The following is a 6,000-nucleotide window of genomic DNA, read 5'->3' as shown; positions in this document are numbered from 1 at the left end:
GTTTCACGTCCGGATCAGTTTTTACCATCTCCTGCCAATCATGTTCCCAAATGACATTCATTTTTAATCGATGCACAGTTTCCAACGACTGAAGCTTTTCGACGGTTGTGTCATAAATTTCACCAAAAGTGATTTTTCTCAGAGGACATATGGATGACTGTAAGAAACATTTTGGACAGCCGTGGAAAAAACAACCCATATACTCAAACCCTTGTTCGACGCCTGAAATCACAGCATATCCGTCGAGATAAAAATCTCCCACTTTATACTCCCCCAAAGGCGTTAAAGCGTGTTGAATGTCTACATTTTGACTGCGTGAAACCCATTCCAGCCACACGATGCTTGAACTTGAAAATGGTTTTTGTTGCGGTCGATAGCCGAGCGGACAAGGAATGGCCAATGTGTCTGGTTTTAGGAATTTTGATCTAAACACGCGCATGCAAGCTGAAGCGATCGTGACAGATTTCAGCGGGTCGATACCTGTTTCATTAAAAAACTCCTCTCTGAAAATACCACATGCTTTACGCAGAATTTCCACATCGTTTCTACAATAAAACACGGCCTCCTTTCTGAAATCAAACAGCTGCTGTTTAGACACATCGGTGTACCATTCTAAAAATATTTTTTTATGCTCCGGAGACATTTGTTCAATCCCATAATGGCTGACATCTGGATAAGGCCCTTTATAATTCAGATGTTCAAGCGATGAAAATCTGTGAGGAAAATAACCTTTAGTTTTATCTGTAAAGCCCAAAGCAGCTGGAAGGTTGGTTAATTTCATCATGAGAAAACTTAAGGAATCTATGAATCTCAACCCGAAATCTGGATCGTGAAAACTCAGGATTTTACAGCCTTGCATGAGTATATTTTTGGGAACAATTTTTAATTGACACATAGCTCTCAAAATTATATAAGCATCAAATCCGCGCGCATTGTGTGCAACAAATGTATAATTGCTGAATTTAGGACGACGCATCTGCATAATAAAATCTTTAATGCAATCTAAACCAAATTTCTCCCAAACGTCGCCTGAATCGGATTTTGCACAGATTAAAAAAGGTGTATGCACACCGTTCTGATCCGTAAACGTTTCAGTGTCGTAATAAATAACCTTTTCCGTTAAACCGTCATCTTTTTTTTCAAGCTGAATAAAACAGCGATGATCATCCGTGACCACCGACTGTTTGCAAACGATGCATTTGGTCGCTGAGCAAACGTGCTGTGAACCATTTCCACCCATGGCGATGTAATAAGTTTGTTTACAAATGGTGCATTTTTTAAACATTTTGCAAGGAGAAACTAACCTGTTTGCTTGAGGCCTTAAAACAGGTGTTTTGTGAGTTTGAAAACAAATTACATTTTGGCATATTCGATTACAATCAGAACATGTGATGAGAGACGTTTCTGTTCGTTTGCATAAATCGGTATTACACACGCGACAGAACCATTTACAATGATGTCCGTTCATGTTATTATAAGCGGAAAAGCACCATGAACAAAAATATTTGGCTCCTAAGAAACCTTTAATATTTTTTATGCCGTAATAATGTTGGTTCAGTAGCAAAATGAACAACGGATTTGACCGATCGCTAAAATCTGTTTCAAATTTAGAAATGATTCTGTCGGATCTGTAAAAAATGATTATTTTTTCTTTGAACAATATTTTCAAATCGAATCACGTCGCTAAATGAAACGGTTGATTGCTCCTGAAGCCCTGCCTGTTGATGAATATTTTTAGCCACATTCAATAATTCTGTATCTCTCGCTGAGGGATTTAACAGTCCGGCTATGCTTAGCGCAAAACACAACGGCTGATTGGCCTCTGGAGGGCAAATGAGATGGTTTCGTTTTTTATTGACTAATTCGTGATCCAGAATGGTTTCGATTTTTCGTTTCCCACCGCCGGAAGGATTATTTATCACTTGCAGTCTGAAATTAAATTCGTTGTCGGCCTCTAATGCTTCATTTGATTGGACTAACAGATCCAGTAAATACTGAAGCTGATTTAACATATTTGATCCGTCATAATTAAAATTAACGTGGTGCGTCGTGTGCAAAGTATTAATTTCAAACTGGACTCTATCGTTGGGACGCGCGATCTGGCTTCCTCTTTCAGCAAACCTGTTTAATATTTCCATCAGATTAATATAAAACTCGGCTGGGTCGTTGATTGCTTGAAAAGACACTCTCTCTCTAATTTCACGCTGGTTAAAAGCTGCGTTTACGCTCCCTCCGATCTGCCGGTGTTCTATTTGTCTCAAAATTTCATCTACAGCTTGTGGAGAAGGGTCATCTGAATTTGCCAGTATTTGATCGATCTCGTTTACGCTCTGCTGGTGTTCTATTTGTCTGAAAATTTCGTTTATTGCTTCTGATGAAGGCTCATCTGAATTTGCTAGAATTTGATCGACCTCGTTTGAAACGGCTTGGGATGCTAAAATATCATCTAAGATCTCACTATCTGAAGCTAATTCATCTACTTCACTCAGTCCGCTTAAATCAAACCAGTCATTTAATAGGATTTCTTCGGCCTCCACTGAGGGATTTTGGCTGGCTAAAATTCGATCTAACAAATCTACGTTTAATTCATCATCTACTTCAAACAAATCTGAAAGGTCATCAAACCAATTTTCACTCATGATACAAAAGACATTAAAAACCTACTAAAAATGAAGAAAAAAAATCTGTGTCCTCCTTTTACAGAGCCAGAACTTGCTGGATCACTTCCACCAGGCCGGAATTCACTTGCAGGAGCAGGTAGCCAAGCTTCATCCTGTTTGATCTCTGAAGTCGCGTAAATCTGCCCCGCTTCTTCTTCTTTAACCGTTTTTCTGATGAAAAAATAAATAAAAAATAAATAAAATGAACGAGCTTTTAATAAATTATATATATAAATTTAACTTACTCTGTACAGGTGCAGGAGGTGGTGCGTTCTCTTCGTCGGTTGTGGGTTGTTCTGAAAGGATAAAAAACATATTTTTTTACTTCAAAATTTCATATACTCTGCGGAGCAGTTTTGTGAGACAGCTTACCGGCTGGCTGCTCAGTAGCACGTTCAGCGGTTTCAGAGTCGCTGTCGGATTGTTCTGAAAGAATAAAAACAAGGAAAAATATGAACGAATCATCTTTGAAGTAAATAACCACCTTTTTATATATCTCTTACCCTGTGCAGGAGAAGGGGGAGGAGGAGGAGGAGGAGGAGGTGTGGGCGGAGATATTGAAGCGGCTGTCTGATGTTGTTCTGAAAGGATAAAAAACAACGGTAAATGTGAACGAGACATCTTTGACTTATTAATCAGTTGTTTTTTTATCGTTACCATCCGTCTGCGCATGAGAAGGGGTTGGAGGTGGTTGGGGGTGCGTAGGCCGTCAGCCGTTGCTCTGGAGAATAAAAACGATAAATATGAACGACACATCTCTGACTTATTAATCGCTATTTTGTAATCACTTACCAGCTTCGAGGATCGTCTGTGGCGTGATGGTCCTGTAACGAACAGCTTTCACGTTCGCATTCGCGTGTGATCTGACGGTATGGCTGGGCTGATACGTGCGTGCATGCGTGCGCGCGTGTGTGTGTGTGTGTGTGTGTGTGTGTGACAGTGAAAACAAAATGTGACACTAAAGGCAGGAGGCGATGGTTAAGCTTTCACTGCTGATGATGACGAACCAAAGATGTTGTTCACCTAAATAGCTCTTTGAAACAATAGCAAGTCATTTGCTTTTGTGAATTGTTTCCATGCCGACTTGGTTAGAATGAACCAGATCTTTGTTTTAAAACTTCCCCGCCACCTGCAAAAAAAAAGGAAGTCAATTGCTTTGTCAGAAGTCGCTGGCTGTGTAAAATTGTTTAGAATGAGCTTTAAGAAAGCTCAACAGATCTTTGTTGAACCAACTTCCAGACACTCTTTCAAACAAATCCACCTGCAGAACAATACAGAGTAATTTGCTTTGTGAGTTGTCGACTAAAAGCTCACGCTGAGGTAAGGATCAACTTTTATTCTTATAGGCTTGAGTATGCAGGGTGGTTTACAACAGAACCATAAATGGTTTAGGATGGCAAACCATTGCTTTTCTGAAGTGAGAGAAATGTCTGAATGGGTGTTTAGAGTTGGTAACCTAAATTCTTTACTTGTCTTAGAGAGAGTCAGACATTTTCTGAAAGGGGAAAGTGCTTTAAATGTGTGTGTGTGTGTGTGTGTGTGTGTGTGTGTGTGTGTGTGTGTGTGTGTGTGTGTGTGTGTGTGTGTGTGTGTGTGTGTGGGCTTACAGCCATTAATTTGATGTGCTGCTGGACAGAGAGTTTTACACAATAGTTTTAGTTCTGGTCAAAAAGTGTCAGTGAGCTGCATGTAAATATTTACACATTTAAACACAAAGTTTAAGACTGAACATACGAAATCCAACGTGAACATCTGCCAGATGGCTGAGTAAATCAAAGAGAGTATTAATGACATAGACAATGTGTCACTCTGAAGAGTTTGTGTGTGTTCAGTAAAAGGCTGCAAAAGTTCTTGCATTGACCTCAGCTTCTGTCACTCACTCGAGAGCAAGCAGACCATCCCATCTTGTCTGCTACTCCAAAAACAGATTCTTTAACTTTGAGGAGACGTACAACCATTTCATAAGTACTTGACCAGCGTGTGGGGCTGTCATTCACAGCAGTTAGGCCGCACTCATCCACTGTCAGTGAGCCATGTCATGTTTGATATAAAAAGTCCCACGAGGTTAGACTGATATGGTGTGCCAGTAAGGGCTGGTAAATGCATTATAACGGCTGCAGCGTCAGACTGATGTGGTTCTGCTCACTGGTGAGGCTGGCCTTCTTTTTCTTGCTTCTCTGCATTTGCAGTACAATTTAGATGACAAAACTTTCTGTGTGTTGAATTTAGGTGATGAACATATCTGAGAGGTAAGACATTCCTCTTCCTCGTGGCTTGGTGCTTCATGCATCTCCTCGTGGTTCATCATTTTTTCTTAGAGCTCGGCTTTTCACCATTCGGACAGATCTGAGCTTTTAAAGAGTTATCCACTATAGGATTACACTCAGAAGGGAGGGGGCTGTGGGAACCGCTGGAGTAACACAATAAGAAACTTCACGCGCCATTACACACATTAGCCTATGACGTGGGGATCATGGACATCTGGACGCTCAACAATACGCCATTGATGATGCGGCGTGGGGGGTCTAGGCCATCTGGATGATCAACAATACACATGTCCATTTGATTAATGATACGGAAGGGGGGGCAAAGATTGAACAATACACCTGTCCATTTGATTAATGATAGGAAAGGGGGGCAAGGTCAAGGGTCAAAATGAACAATAGGACTGAAAGGTCAAAAAGGTCAAAGAACAATAGACCTGTCAAAATGTTTGACGAAAGGTATCTTATAATCCTCTCTAGAGTGCTACTTCATCTGTTTATTTGTGCACTCTGCTGGGTTTCCATAGAGAGAAACCCTTTAAATGGCTGGAATAATGAACTGAACTCAATACACTGTTTAATCAGTGGTTCAACTGGATGTCATGGTCTGCGTCCTGCGTCTCCCTCATGTGTCGCCCTGTGTTCTCCATCCTTCTCTAGCTTATGTGTCTCCTTGTGTCCTCATGTGTCTCCTTGTCTGCAGCCCCTCCGTGTTCTCCCTGGTATCCCCCCAGGTTCTGGTCCCTTTAGTTCTCCAACCCCTCCATGTGTCTCTCTAGAATCCCCCCCTCACGTGTACCCAACTTCCTGTGCCCCTTCTGGCCTCCAGCTCCCACCAGGTTTCCCAGGTTTACTTATTCTTGTTATTCTTTGTATCATCTAGCTTTCTTTCCCTGTAGTTTTCTTAGGTTCAGGTTTTTTCTTCTAGGTTTCTCCTTGGTCCTTCCCCTCTGGTTTATTAGTTATCTTTTTCTCATTAGATCTTTAGTTATTTGTCTTTCTAGTCCTGATTTTCACTGAGATTTCTGCCTCAGCAGTCGCTGAGGTGAATATCTGACCGGATTGATACTTTCCCT

The 6,000-nt window shown here is 41.0% G+C and overlaps 1 protein-coding gene across 1 annotated transcript in view; it reads left to right on the top strand.

Annotated features, from left to right (window-relative positions):
- Positions 1-3,174: 3,174 nt before the first annotated feature.
- LOC129163042 (gastrula zinc finger protein XlCGF57.1) overlaps positions 3,175-6,000 on the top strand; it is a 436,254-nt gene continuing 433,428 nt past the window's right edge. The window contains exon 1 of the mRNA XM_070546156.1: positions 3,175-3,262. The gene's annotated coding sequence lies outside the window, so the exon portion shown is untranslated. The remainder of the gene's footprint in view (positions 3,263-6,000) is intronic.

Source organism: Nothobranchius furzeri, chromosome 2 (genome assembly GCF_043380555.1).
Source record: "Nothobranchius furzeri strain GRZ-AD chromosome 2, NfurGRZ-RIMD1, whole genome shotgun sequence".
NCBI classification, from domain to species: Eukaryota; Metazoa; Chordata; class Actinopteri; order Cyprinodontiformes; family Nothobranchiidae; genus Nothobranchius; species Nothobranchius furzeri.
The sequence above is the reverse complement of the archived record's forward strand: the minus strand, read 5'-3'. Positions and strand labels throughout refer to the sequence as shown.